The following is a 14,901-nucleotide window of genomic DNA, read 5'->3' as shown; positions in this document are numbered from 1 at the left end:
TTTGCTGAAACTGCTTGACATAACCAACACGAGGACACGTTTATTTGCTTTGTGGCCCTCAATGCCATTACATCTCTCACTATGGGTTGCTGGCAACGTTTGGGAAACCCTGCCCTTGGACACCTAGTTTCTGCTAAGGCTCATACTCTTTTAAGACTTTGCTCTGTGACACATTTTGAATACAAGCTCACACTTTACTAAAGGGCTTCCTGGGAGCACTCCCTCCCAAACAATCCCCACCCACACCCTGTCTGTCGCCTGTGTGTGAGCACACCCCTGTGTAAAGTGACTGCAGAAGGGACAAGCACAACCTCAGTTATATAGAAAAATACTGACACAGAGACCACAGGAGACCTGAAGACAGACATACAGCCTGGCTTTATTTACATTAGCATCGCATGGCCATGTACTGGACATTGTTCATAATAGCAGCTCACATTTACTTAGTAGTAACTGCACGTCAGGCCCGGGTGAAATGCTTTGGGGGCACTGGGTCCTCGAAACTTCCCACGGCACCCCGTTGAAGGTATTGCTGTCATTCCCACTCTAGAGGAAAACACCGAAATTCCTTGAATAACTTGCATGGTAATTATTAAAAATTTGCAGCCAAGGGGCATCTGTCTGGGTGAATTGGTAGAGCATGCAAGTCTTGATCTTGGGGTCATGAGTTCAAGCCTCACGCTGGGCATCTAGCTTACTTAAAAAAATTTTTTACGGCAAAAACAACTGCCCTCCTAGGAGAGACCTTCTATCTTGTACTTTCACATTATAGTTTCTTACATGTTTTCATCAAGTCTCAGTTGCCTTGAGTGGAACCACTTGGCTGACTGCATGCTTTGTATCATATCTAGCATCGTGCACATCTAAATTTGCTGGGTTTTGTCCAGCATTATTTAAAACCGTAAAACCCAGAAGCAACTTGGGTATCCATGGGTTGGTCACTGTGTAGATAAACTGTGATATCCTCCTACTATGGGATAGTATACAATGTAGACCATGATCAGAATACTTTTTAAAGATTTATTTATTAGAGAGCGAGAGAGACTGCATGGGGGCAGAGAGACTGCATGGCAGCGAGAGAGAGAGGGAGAGAGAGTCTCAAACATACTCTGGGCTGGGGCGCCTGGGTGGCTCAGTGGGTTAAGCCGCTGCCTTTGGCTCAGGTCATGATCTCGGAGTCCTGGGATCGAGCCCCGCATCGGGCTCTCTGCTCAGCGGGGAGCCTGCTTCCTCCTCTCTCTCTGCCTGCCTCTCTGCCTGCTTGTGATCTCTCTGTCAAATAAATAAATAAAATCTTAAAAAAAAAAAAAAAAAAAAAAAACATACTCCGGGCTGATAGCAAAGCCCAACACAGGGCTCGATCCCACAACCCTGAGATGGTGACCTGAGCAGAAACCAACTTAACCAGGTACACCGATGAGAAGAGTTTTTAAATGACATTGCAAAAGTCCAAACATGTTGAGTTAAAAGGGCAAGTTTACAATCCGTAAAAAATAGTCCCGGTTATCCAGACATTTATTCATTTTCCAAAATGCCAACAACTGCCATGCATCATTTAAGAGAAATGATGTGTGCACAGTGCTCGGTTCAGCATTTGGCCTCCCATAAATACTCAATACAGTCCTCACAGTACAGTAAGTGTGCAAATGTGAGGTCACTGTTACCGCCGATTGCTCCAAAATTAGGGAAAAAAATGTTATTTATAATAACAAGTGGAATGGTGTGAGAATTTATCCCTTTTAGGCTTTTCCATCTCTCAAAATCTCTTCCAAAATGTACCCACCCCTCACCAGGAGATAAATTATTAGCCTACAATAGGACTATATTTAAGCATAGGCATATTCTATTTTAAAACCTTTTAATTGCAGAGTAAAACATTTTCCCACTTTCCCAGTTTTCTGTGGGCTAGTAAATAACTATTTCTTGGGGTATTACACATTTCATTAGCCTTATTTGTGGTTCTGTAATATACTGCCAGCCATGCTTTAGCTGATACTTAAATTTAATGCACTCTCCTTAAAATTCCCAAAGCCGGGGTGCCTGGGTGGCTCAGTGGGTTAAAGCCTCTGCCTTTGGCTCAGGTCATGGTCCCAGGGTCCTGGGATTGAGCCCCGCATCAGGCTGTCTGCTCAGCAGGGAGACTGCCCCCCCTTTCTGCATGCCTCTCTGCCTACTTGTAATCTCTGCCTGTCAAATAAATAAATAAAATCTTAATAAATAAATGAATTAAATTAAATAAAATTCCCAAACCCTTAAATGCAAAACTTGCATCAGCAATGTTTCAGAACTAAAATAATGAAAGTGGTTATCATTTTCTGAGCACTTGCTGTGTGTCAAGCAGGATGGCCTTGTGAGATAGATAATAATATCCCATCCTACAGATAAGGGCACTGCTGCTCAGTGACTAAGTGGCAGGAGTTAGGAGCTAATCTCTTCGCCATAGGGACATATACAGTATTAACAAGTCTGAAAGCACCATACAGAACACTTTTTCGTTATCGTACATGACTTCAAACGAGCCACTTTAACCATCTTCGGGGGTCCGGGTCAGTGTATCCTAGAAACGTTCCGTAAGAGATCATTTCCTCATCATGATTACTGCAAGCGTCTCCATGCTTATTTCCCACATTAAGAATGGATCCAGTCCTTTGAGGTAGAGGGAGCAGCCGAAAAGGAGGAATGGCTTTGACAACCGTGAGGATATGATCTGAGTAAGCAAGACGTTGCATAACCAGCCAGCTCAGCACAGAACATCCACCCCAGGCCAGACTGTGTGGGCTGCTTGGAAAGCAGAGCTCTGAGCAGAGCGGAAGTTCTCTGCAGTTGTGTGTGTGTGTGTGTGTGCGTGTGTGTGTGATGCAGGCATACTGGAATCGCTTTGCTCCATCATCTTAGCACTACCAGAGAAAAATTAGGAAGAAATCATTTCTTTGAAAGCCCCAAGTGACATGAGGAGCTTTCTGATCGAAACCATGACACCTGTAAGGCAGGCACTATCTAGAATATGGATTTGGAAACACTGGAACATCTCTGAACACCCCTGTGGCACATTGCGGCCACGTGTGCCCTTACTCAACCTTCACTAAGCACCTGCTCATGCCGACCACCACACCGTCGCTGGAAACAGACCCTCTGGAGACTTCCAGGTTATTCAGGGGTACAGGTGAGTAAACCGGGCATGAGAGCCATGATCTACAGCAAGGTCAGTCATTTCTGCTGAAACACACACCTCCAACCCATTCCCTCGTCTCCAGCCTCATGGCCACCACCCTACTTCAGACCACCATCATCTCTCTCTTGCAGTGCTCCCACACTGGACTTCCATGATCACCGTCCACATGGCCCCCCCAGTCATGCCACTCTCCCGTTTAGACCCTTCCTAGGCATTCTGGACAGAGTTGTGCCCCCTTAAAAAATCACAGGTTGAAGCCCTAACCCCCAGTGTGACTGTGTGTGGAGATAGGGCCTTTGAGGTCATTAAGGCTAAACTATTTTGTAAGGGCAGAATATTATTCTGACAGGTCTGGTGTCCTTACAAGACGAGAAAGAGACATCAGAGAGCTCTCCTTCCATGCATGCACACAGGAGAGGCCACAGCAAGATGGTGGCCATCTACAAGCCAAGAAGAGAGGCCTCACCAGAAACCAACAGGACTGGAACCTTGATCTTGGACTTCCAGCTTTCGGAAATGTGAAAAAATAAATGTCTGTGGTTTAAGCCACCCAGCCTGTGGTATTTTGCTAGGGCAGTCCAAGCAGACTGTGGTTTCCCACTATACTTTAAACTAAATCCACATTTTCCCCCAAGTCTGAGAGTTCTGCACAGTTCTGTAACTTCTTTCTTGCTAAATAATCCTCGGCCCCATGGCCCCACTTTTAGCTTAAGCCAGTGAAGTCTTTCCTGCTTCAGGCCCTTTGGACATGCTCCTCCTTCTGCCTAAAATGCTCCTCTCCCAGTTCTTGGCATAGCTACCATTTCTCATTCTTTAGATCTCAACTTCAATATCCACTTCCATGGATGGCGTTGAACAGGTCTCTATCCTCTTCTTTCTGCTACCACTAACCTCCCCAACACTTAACTCTCTCTTTTGAGAGGAACTTACCACAATTTTTAAATATACATTCACTTTTACTTATCTGTCATCTGTCTCTCCCACTAGACCCACAAGCTGTACAAGAACAGAGTCCCATGTGTGAATACTCAGTGCCAACCACCTAGATGTCACACAAAGATCTGGGGAAAGAAAAAATGAACTTTCAATAAAGCCCTCAAAGCTATCTTTGCCATCTCTCCACAGTTCCTACCTACCACACGGTAGAAGACTTCGAGCTGTCAGTGGATGAAGGAGGAGAGCTTGACAGCAATGAGAAGAAGTTGTACACTGGCAATTCAAGAGTCTCACTATTCAAGGCCACCCAAAACTTATTGCCTAAGATTCTGCTACAGACAGACAAATTAAACCAGCCTGTGGTAAGGTACTGAGGGGGAGCCCTGATCTTTCTTGCTTCTCACTATCACCCCAGCACCTGGCAAGAGCCTACTTCTGCCTCTGTCCTGACGGGGCTTGTAGTCCAGATGGGAGTTAGCAAACGACAGCCTCCAGGCCAGGGTCAGCTGACCACCTGTTTTTGTAAATCGGGTTTTATTAGAACACATCCTTGTTCATCCCTTGACATCCGGTCTAGGCTGCTCTTACACCACAGCAGAGCTGGATGGTTACAATGGATGCCACATGGCCTCAGAGTCTAAAATATTTCCTATTCGGCTCTTTACAGAAAAAGTCTGTTGACCCCCAGACTAAAACAAAGATAAGAGACAGCAGCAATATGTGGTCAATACCAAAGGCCTACAGCTAGAGAAAATGAGTACTGACCTGGGTAAACCAGGCATGCTCTGGGAATATGGAATGAACAACCAGGTGGGCTGGTCGGAAAATAGCCCCAGCATAGTTGCCCTATTGGTTGGGAATAGTAACATCTCAGTTGCCAGAAGCTGCGTAACCGGAGAGCACACACACTGGCCCCCGCCTGTGGGACAACCCACCGTCATCTCCCTCAGCACGTGAGGCACAGTGACCACACCCCCACTGGAGTGTGGTGCTTCCCCTTCCCCAGGGAGCCTATAATCATGGCGTCCAAAGTCAACGTGCCTAGATGTTAGCGCAAGTAGGCAAAAGACATATCAGAATTCTTTTTGAGTCATCAAGGACTTAGCATTCAAGGCCATTTCTGGTCACATGATCTTCGGAAATACTCTTACCCAGCTCCGCTTCAGCTGAGCAGCGCCATTTCTTTGAAAGAATATGGGCCTGGATTGAAATCCCAGCCCTTCTACTCACCAATGTATAACTTGGGTGGGTTACTTAACATTTTGAAAGCTTAGCTGTCCCATCTGTTAAAAAAAAGAGAAAGGAGCAGGGGGATAGTGACCCTTCAAATACAGTAAGGATTTGCTTAGCTACCTCATGGTGTTAAAAACTCTTATGACAACCCAGAGGGAGTAGATACAAGGTATAGGCTAGTTTCCACTGGTTTCTTTTCAGAGTCCTTAAGAGAGAGGAATTTGCAAAACAAAGACTCAAAGACTACACCCGCCACAATGGACAGGGGCTCAGCAACACCACCCCACTCCCCCACCCCCCTACCCGCGCTCCCACCCAAGGAAGGGGCCTTGAGACCCACACAGCTCAGAGCCTGCAGCCCTATGGGAGACGTTACTCCCTTACCTGAGTTTAAAGTTCAGTACAGTGTGTGGGCTGTTTCCTACCTTACCATCTCCATGAGAGCAAGACCCCAGGATGGGCTCCGCCTTCCGGCAACCATCCTCCTCTCTCCCTGTTCTGTCCCTGACCAGGCTTTTCTGCAGTCCAGCCTAAAAAACAGTGCCAGGTGGAGGGAGCGGGGAGGAGTAGGAACCAATTGGAATCATTTATTTATACCAGAGCTTGATTTGGGTCTTTTCCAGCTCTTAATAAAGGGGTGCTTCGTTTTCCATCCTGCCTTCCAACATGTTCAGCCCTCTTGGTCATAAACCCCCCTAAGACAAGAGGCATGAAGGACAGAGTTTCCAAACATGTACCCTAACACCCATCATTTGTCACCTAATATACTTAGCTACCAACTACATGCAAGTGAATGAATGAATGATATCCTTCTTCCTTTGTAGCGGAGGCACTGAAGAAGAGAGGAGAAAGGGAACCCAGGCCAAAAGAATTGTCTTTTCACTTTGCGATAAAAAAGCCCGAAGTCCGCAATAACGAAAGCACAGGCTTTTCCTGCCATCACAAGGTTTTTAGATTTCAGTGAAGGCAAAGGAGGGACAAAAAGCTGAGTTTTGTCATGGCCAGGGTAGGATCTGTGTGCGAACACAAAGGGAACCTCAGAGGCTGGGGAAGGCCGAGAGGCCCCGGTCAATGACAGCTTTGTTGCCGCACTTGATTCATGTCCAGCTTAGAAAGGAAGAGTCATGAAATTCATTTTTGTTCATTCTACACCATCTGTTTTTATGGTTCTTCAAGCCTTCCTCAAGAAAGGGTATTTTTTTTTAATGTATTTTTTTTTAAAGATTTTATTTATTTATCTATTTGACAGAGATCATAAGCAGGCAGAGAGGCAGGCAGAGAGAGAGGAGGAAGCAGGCTCCCCACTGAGCAGAGAGCCCGATGCGGGGCTCGATCCCAGGACCCTGAGATCATGACCTGAGCCGAAGGCAGCGGCTTAACCCACTGAGCCACCCAGGCGCCCCAAGAAAGGGTATTTTTAACATGTGTTTTTCCTCCTTTCCTCTCCTATTACTGTTATTATTGTAATTAAAGATAATGCAAAGTAGCATAACATGACATAATAAATCTGTGCACTGCACTTCCATGTGTCCTATACTATGTGTTTTTGTATTATATGTTCTCTACTAAATAGAATAAATTACAACTCTGGCAGGCAGAATCCATGAGCCTCCAATGATGCCACCACCTGCTGTTCCCGCTCCTGTGTAACCCCCTCCCCGTTGACAGTGGGCTGTCATAAACATAAGACCTTGCTTGTAACCAACTTGCTATGACACAACTAATGGGATGGTTCATCCATGATTAGGTTACAGGAGATGAAGACTCCCTGCCAGCCAGCCAGCTCTCTCCCCTTCCTGGCTTTCATGAAGCAGCTGCCCTATGGAGGGGCTCACATGGCAAGAAACTCAGTGCCTGTCCAGCCAATAGCCAACAAGGAACTGGGGTCTTCAGACCAACAACCCTCAAGGAAATGAATTTTCCGTATGTACAGCATGGTGACTACAGCTACCAATACATGTTGTATGTTTGAAAGTTAGAGAGTAACTTTCTTAAGATCAGAGAGTAGATCTTAAAAGTTATCACAAGAAAAAAAAATTGTAAGTATGTAATGGTGATGAATGTTCACTAAGCTTAACACTGGTGATCATTTTACTATATACGCATATATCAAATCATTATGCTGTACACCTTAAACTACATGTTATATGTCACCTATAACTTAAACTACACGTTATATGTACACCTATAACTACTACAATGTTATATGTCAGTTATAGCTCAACAAAACTGCAAAAAAAATTTTTTAAGTTGAGGGGGGAAGTAAATAAATTTTGCCAACAACCGCAGGAACTTGGAAGTGGCTTATCCTTCTTCAGTCCACCCTTCAGATGAGACCACCCCCCACCCCCAGCCTGGCTGATGCCTTCACTGCAGCCTCATGAGACCCCAGAACAGAGGACCCCGTCAAGTGGTACTGGATTCTCCATGCAGAAAAACTGGGAACTAACAAGCGTGTGCTGCTGTAAGCTGCTAAATTTTGGAGTCATTTGCAATGACAGAGAACTCATACACGTATCATGAATCACGAATAATCAGGATTCTGGGCTAAGGCTATTTCTAAGTTATTCTGAAGAAGAGCCCAACCTAAGAGGCAGCAGAAATCTTCTCTGTAATCCCAGTTAGTCCAGACACTGGCCACACCCCTCTTGGAATCTGTCCAACACTCTGCAGAGTAAAAGCCAACAAGCTTGATGACAGTTGTAATTAGACAAACTCATGAAGCAATAGTAATAAAACATATCTAAGATCTAGATTAAATTTAAACTTTATATAGATATTGAAACATGACTCTACTGTCCCCGGGACAAAGAAGGTTATATTTTTTATTTCCTCCTAAACCGAAACCTAGAAAGCCTAGAAGCCTGGGATAACTCCCGTAAAACTAAGGGACCACAGATGTCACCATTGTAGGGACAATCAGCCAAGACCTTTCCTCAGGACAGAAAAGTCTTCTCTGGGGCCACAGCTTCATCCTCCACTTCCCTCAAAGTCCACCGTGGAGCCCTGTGCCACAAAGGAAGCAGACGACCGTGTGGTACCACACGACTCTGCAGGCTACCGTTGAAAAGGTGCAGGGAAACCTCAGAACTTGGACCTCTAAAAGAAGGGCAGTTTTCTCATTTTCCTGGTGAAACGTAGAGGATTTCTTAGTGATATTGTCCCAACTCTGTCATGAGCTCACTAACATCCTCCAGCAAGGATGAGGACTTCTTATTAATACGAGGCGTCCCCTTACGGATCACTAAGTATCTTTCACATTTCTCGGCTCTAACAATCATCGTGGACTCATTCTGAGATGTGTGGCCGTGCATTATGGTTGCCATTTTACCAAAGAGAAGACAGAGATGGTGAAGGCCCAGGTTATTCAGCTCAGTAACGTCAGATTAGATTGAGGCCCTCTGATGGCACAACCAAGTCTGTGCTACATTGTTTGTGCGGTACAGTTAACACATGTGGATTTGTACTGGAATTCAAGTTCTGTCCCAGAAGCACCTGAGCCTACTCCCCGCCTTTGAGCTCCCACTGCTTTCTCCTGCCACATATCAACTGAGAGCATCATCAGTCACAAGAAAAACCTAAGCAAAAGAAAATGGGGCAACTGACAAGAAAAATAAAGCAAACTTTGTGGTCTACAGACTGACCTATACCAGCAAGTAGGGAAATTTTAAATGCTCCCCAGCTTGTATCACATAGGAGAGCATTTAAATCAGTAATTATTTCCTTGGTGTTTTGAGCTGAGGATTGGAGAATCACAGAGGAGAGTGAGCACTCAGGGTGGGTGGGGAGAGATTTTCAGGAATGAGGAATAGCTGGGTGAAGACCGGGCAACGGGCAAGCATGAGGCACCCACCCACCTGAAAGATTCAGGGTGCAGGAGGGGAGCTGGGGAAGGGCTGCTTGGAGTCCTCTGCCCCGACCCTGGAGGGCTTGGCCAGGCTCTCTTCCAGGAGTGGAAGGAACCACTGAAGGTGTTTGCAAGGAGAGGAACACGATCCGCACAGTGCTCCAGCAAGATTAATCCGATAGAGGAGGGAGTGTGGGTGGCCCGGAAGGTGAGAGCCAGACAAGGAGACCGCCCAGAGGTCACGCTGGCCACCAAGCCATCAGCTATTCTGGCTTTGTCATCTGTAAAACCAGGCAGTTTGGGTCCTATTACCTCCGCAGTCAGTCAGAAACAACTCTTGTGTGAATGCAGCTGAAGCAAGGAGGAATACAGGCCTGGATCAGGGTGGTGGCAACCAGAAAAATGTGTTCAAAATTAAGACCGGGTGGGGCTGCCCTTCTTTTGTCTGGAAAACTAAAGGAAAAAGTAAACAAAAGACTAGCACTGGTTCCCAGAGGATAATAATGCCGGAATTCCCCAAATGTTTACTTTAGAGACTCAGCCTCAATCCACAATGTATTTTTATAATAAATAATGAAAGTTAGGAAAAAAAGCATTGTTTGTACAGTCACGCTTCATTCTCACTTGGTAGGGACAATGGCCTTATTTTTACTTCATTACTATTGCCTCTATGATTAGGTTTTTAAATTATATTCGTGCTTAAATAATATAAAACCATAGGGACTGTACAACTGATAGCTGCCTGAAGGCAAAACCTCCAGGATGAAATAAGAAATAAATCTGTCAAGTTAAATTAATCTGAATGCTTGAAGAGTCACCAACCTATGGGTACATGGCCGCATTTAATGTAAAGACAACACCACGGGGTGCCCGGGTGGCTCACTCGGCTGAGCATCCAACTCTTGATCTCAGTTCAGGTCTCAATCTCAGTGAGTTCAAGCTCCACATTGGGCCCCATGCTGGGCATGGAGCCTACTTAAAAAAAAAAAAAAAAAAAGAAAGTTGGGGTGCCTGGGTGGCTCAGTGAGTTAAGCCTCTACCTTCAGCTCAGGTCATGATCTCAGGGTCCTGGGATCGAGCCCCACATCGGGCTCTCTGCTCAGCAGGGAGCCTGTTCCTCTCCACCCCTCACTCTGCCTGCCTCTCTGCCTACTTGTGATCTCTCTCTCTGTCAAATAAATAAATAAAATCTAAAAAAAAAAAAAGAAAAAGAAAAATAAAGTTAAGACTACACTACAGAAAGACGTAAGAATTGGCATAATTTTCCAAAACTAAACATGAACCTTAAATATGCAGAAAGACAGCTTACATTCCCCCAGAGTCAGTAAGACCACTGTTTAAATGGAAAGGGAAGTAGAAGGGTCAGATGTGTAAGTAACTGGAATAATAAACATACAGGGAAAATAAGAATAAGATGAATAATCAAAGAAAGGTACAAAGAGGAAAATCAAGACACCATTTCATGCCTTATTAGGTTAACAATATTCAATTACTGCATCTCGTGCTAGCTGGGATATAGCTGAATGAATGAATGCCCTCTCTCTCTCTCTCTCTCTCTCTCTCTCTCTCACACACACACACACACACACACATACACACACACACGGGCACACATGCAGCGCTGCTGCCACCATTGAAACTGGTCCATTCCTTATGTATAAAAACAATATAGCAACACTTTAAGTGCCAAGAACACTACAGGTATTTTTAACATTTGACCCAATGATCTCATTTCTAGAAACTCTTCCAATACAAACCAACAAGTAAAATAACGATTCACACAAAACTTTTGGTGGTCATGATTAGCTATAAAAAGTGCAGGAACAGAAACCACCTGGGAGTCCAACAGGATAATGGTCTTATAAATCATGATTTTAGGGCGGCCGTTAGAAACGACAGCCACAGAAACACAGGAAATGTTTTCCATACAACTTTAAAAGGGGGGAAGGTCAGAAATCAGAATTGGGTCCTGTTACTGCAGTTTTGCAAGTCATACACGTGTTTTAGAAAAGAATTTTTGCTCTCAAACAAGAGACTTACTGTGTGTTTCTCTTTCCAAAAGGATCAGCGATTGATAACACCTACCTACCCCTTGCAGCCAAAGACTACCAAGCTGGCAGTTATGTGTTGGGCTCATTTCATGAAATCCTCACAATATGCCCCAAAACAAAGTATCACCCTCATTTTGAATAGGGGACCCCTCTAGGGTCATACAGTGAGGTTTCAATCAGATCTGTCTGCCCCCAGATTTCTTCAGATTTGTCACAGGGGGAGAAAAATTGCATCATGGTGGACTCTACCCACCCACACTTTCGATCACTCTTTGTCTTTGCAGATGACTACAGAACCAAAGACAGTAGCCTGAGAGCCTGCTCGCGTCATCCACAGGTGGCGGCTGGGCTCAGAGAAGGGATGGCTTGCATGTCAGGGCAGGAGAGATGAAACCTGCCACATGGACTCCTTCCTATCATAGTACCTTACAGAGCATTCATAAACGTAAGATCTAAGAGTCTCCTAAAGATCATGAGATGCCATGAAATCTAGTCTGTTTCTGTCCCCTTCCTCTAAGAGCCTTTTACTGACCTATACTATTTATAGATGGAGACTCCAAACCAGTGACCTTCATGCACTAAGGTCAACAGATCTCAGGAGCCCTGGGCACAGGTCCAGTGACAGAGTGATTTACAAAGTTCGTTCCTCACCCCTTGTAATCTGCATCCTAAAGGTCTGTGAACCTTTTCATGTTTTCCACTGAAAACCCAAACCCTCTGAAGACACCCTTTTCATATGTAAATATATTTTAAATTTTCCAAGTGTTCATATAGAAATATGTGCCAAGGCTTAAATGGACACGATGTATGACTGACACATCAAGTATGATGGAGGCAACTACCAGATTATTTTCCTAGACACTGGCATAGTTTCATGAGTATCTGTGACTGGCCAACAGAACCTTACTTCTCACTCCATTTAAAAGTTACCACCTTCACAAATTCCAGGTCCCAGAAGTCTAAGGGGCAAGGCCACATCTTCTATTAAATCACCGTCTCCTCTGCTGTATTTAAAGTCAGCTTAGAGGACTCAACCGAGATTACAAACTCTTCCCAGACAGCTGAATTCACGCCAGAAGTTCAGGACCAAGACTATCCTGCAAACACGTGGTTAAGATTTCATATGTCCTTCGGAAACACGTTTGGGCGTATACCACCTCCAGAGTTTCCTACAGGGAGGGGACAATCCTAATGGCCTGTTCTGGCTTTCAGATTTTGGACTGGTCATTCAACAGGACCATCTATGTTTCTCCATATTGAATTGTTCTAAGAACTTACTACAACACTTATAAAAGTGAGCTTCTGAAGCTCCCAGGGTTTTCATGGGATGCTGTTGGTGAGTGTTACCAAGAGAACAGACCACACATCCTATGGATTAGGCCCAGAGCTAAGTGCTTGATATACGTTCTAACATCATTTGCTGAGGGTCAAATGATCATCCCCCATTTTACAGGTGAGGAAACAGACATGGAGAGATCAAGTTCTTTGCCCAAGCACATGTAGGTGGTAACTGGGATAAAATTCTTTGTCAATAGTCTGGGCTCAGTCACAACACTCAGTGCCTTAATTGTACCTATTATCTCCGTGGCACAAACTGGAGAAGAGACATTTCCTCTGATCTGCAGAAACAACTAAGAGATACAGTTAAATCTCTGTTGGAGCTGGAATGGGTGGGTACCCAGCCATCTTGACGTCATCCTCTGATTGCGACACTCAGGGTGGAAACTGAAAAGGGGGAGGGGCATAAAATGGAGGCACCCCTAGCAAGGGTGTGTTCACTCGTACAGGAGAATTTCTCCACTACTATCTAGAATCCAGGTCTCTGACTTTGTAGGGAATACCTTTTGCCCTCTGTTCACATGAAGAGAAGCAGTCTTTAGGGCTGGTTTTCTCCTGGCCCATCTTCTGCTCGTTCCCCATATGCACGGTTAGGTGGTTTTCCAGAGATGCCCCATGGCTCTCCTCCTTAGCACAGCTCCTAGGGCAGCAGAAACCACCAGTTCAGCTGCCATCTCTTTTAAATCTGACTATGGAATATGGCAGAATTTTTACTTAAAGAACTATGGTTTTCAAAAAAAAAGAAAAGAAAAAGAAACATATGATGACTGGTGCTTAGCCCATTCTCCCAAAGAGCTAAGAATGAGAGACCGTGTGTGGGATATTGTGATCTATAATAAAAAATATGTATTTGATCTTCTTCCTGTTCTTGGCACAGAGCTCCCCAAGCCCCTGGAATTTCCCAAGTGGTGAAAGTGATGAAGTTCTTTTGTTATGTTAGCGAGGTGACTTCTGGAAAGCACCTAAATAAGCTAAGGATGAGAGGAAGGGGAAAGGGGCTGGAGATTGAGTTTAGTCACCAATGGCCAGTGATTTCATCAGTCATGCCAACGGAATGAAGTCTCCAAAAGGAGAAGGTTTGGAGTTTCGGGGTTGGGGAACACATGAGGATTCCGACAAGTGATTTGCCTGGAGGAGGAGGCACACGTTGCCCTGTGCCTCTCTTCCATCTGGCTGTTCGAGTCGGATCCTTCTGTAATAAGCCAGTGATCTCGTAGGGAAACTGAGTTCTCTGACCTGCTCTAGCGAATGAATTAAACTGCAAAAGGGGGTCATCAGAACCTCCAATTTCCAGCCTGCCTGTCGTAAGCATCAGGTGATAATCGAGAGTGGCAGGTGGCATGTGAGGTCGGGGGGTAGGGCAGTCCTGTGGGACGGAGCCCTGAGCCTGTGGGAACTGATGCTATCTCCAGGGAGATAGTGTCCGCTCAGTGCTGAGGTGTACGACACCCAACTGATGTCAGATCCTTGCTTGGTGGTGTGGAAAAACCACACACAATAGGGATTGGGTGCAGAATCCTTAATGCAAGTCGTCCAAATTCCCACAGCCAGTGGGAGCCAGGCTGTCACTGCAGGGACCCACCAGGAGGGGAAGAGGCGTTCACTGGCTCAGCTTACAGGTAATAAGAAATTACATTCCCCGTAGAAGGTTCAAAAAACGGTAGCAAAACCAACCAGAAAGTCATACTTGTTATTACTCTGTTATTACCACGAATGGGTAATGTCCATGATAAAATATGCCTCCTCTCAAAAATCTTTTTGCTGTAGTAACCACTCGGTTTTGTTTTACTGCTCTGTTTTGATAACATACAAGCATCAAAAAAAAAAAAAAAAAAGCACTTTAGAAAATGACTTATCCTATGATAAACACTGGATTCTACAGAAGCTAATTCTGAGTACTGCTGGTTACACAGTATCCCCCATCCCCTTGCAAAGAATGTTTAAGTCAAATACTGCTCACTGTGTCTACAAATTCAGAACTCACCCCCCCACCATGACTGCGTACCCAAAAGGGAAAGTTGTGGCTAGTTTCTGTTAACACATTACACAATTAAGATATAAATGACCATATTTCCTATTCTCTCTTCTAATTACCCAAAGGTAAAACATGCTATTTTTTTGCTACTTAACTAGATTATAAAAATTATTTGCAGGAAATACCCGGAAGAAACAGGTATTTGATGCGAATAAGGAGAGCCTGCTCAGATAGGGATGACTAATGCCGGCCCTGTACAAACACATATTCTGATTTGCCTTTTAAGAGAAAACAGTAAAAAAAAAAAAAAAGAGAGAGAGCGAGAGAGAAAACATAAGCCCAAAGAAGT

General features: G+C 44.8%; 1 protein-coding gene across 2 annotated transcripts in view; it reads right to left on the bottom strand.

Moving 5' to 3' along the window:
* The window catches only part of ATP8B1 (ATPase phospholipid transporting 8B1), a 120,732-nt gene that overhangs the window by 65,132 nt on the left and 40,699 nt on the right, over nucleotides 1-14,901 (bottom strand). The window lies entirely within an intron of this gene.

This window comes from Lutra lutra, chromosome 12 (assembly GCF_902655055.1).
Source record: "Lutra lutra chromosome 12, mLutLut1.2, whole genome shotgun sequence".
In the NCBI taxonomy this organism is placed as follows: domain Eukaryota; kingdom Metazoa; phylum Chordata; class Mammalia; order Carnivora; family Mustelidae; genus Lutra; species Lutra lutra.
Note: the sequence above shows the minus strand (reverse complement) of the source record. Positions and strands in the feature narration are given on the sequence as shown.